This window comes from Sinocyclocheilus grahami, unplaced genomic scaffold (assembly GCF_001515645.1).
Source record: "Sinocyclocheilus grahami isolate Dianchi unplaced genomic scaffold, SAMN03320097.WGS_v1.1 scaffold1007.1, whole genome shotgun sequence".
Taxonomy (NCBI): Eukaryota; Metazoa; Chordata; class Actinopteri; order Cypriniformes; family Cyprinidae; genus Sinocyclocheilus; species Sinocyclocheilus grahami.
The window spans coordinates 130,782-131,088 of NW_015506186.1; the positions used below are offsets into that span (position 1 = coordinate 130,782).

Consider the following 307-nt stretch of genomic DNA (forward strand, 5'->3'; position numbering starts at 1 on the left):
GTAGTAAATGCTGCTCCATCTGAAAGCACGTGGTGGAGATTTACTGCTGATTGCAGAACCGGCTTTACTAACAAAATGCGCATGACAATCGTGTGTGACACCTAGTGTGTTTGTGTGTGCGTGAGTGTCTGTGTGTGAGTGCGTGCGTGAGTGTGTGTCTGTGAGTGTGTCTGTGTGAGTGTGAGAGTGAGTGAGTGTGTGTGTGTGTGTGAGTGCGTGCGTGAGTGTGTGTCTGAGTGTGTCTGTCTGAGTTAGTGTGTGTGTGTGTGTGTGTGTGTGTGTGAGGGCGTGCATGAGTGTGAGATCG

General features: G+C 50.2%; 1 protein-coding gene across 1 annotated transcript in view; it reads left to right on the top strand.

Annotated features, from left to right (window-relative positions):
• akt2l (v-akt murine thymoma viral oncogene homolog 2, like) overlaps window positions 1-307 on the top strand; it is a 27,471-nt gene that overhangs the window by 21,856 nt on the left and 5,308 nt on the right. The window lies entirely within an intron of this gene.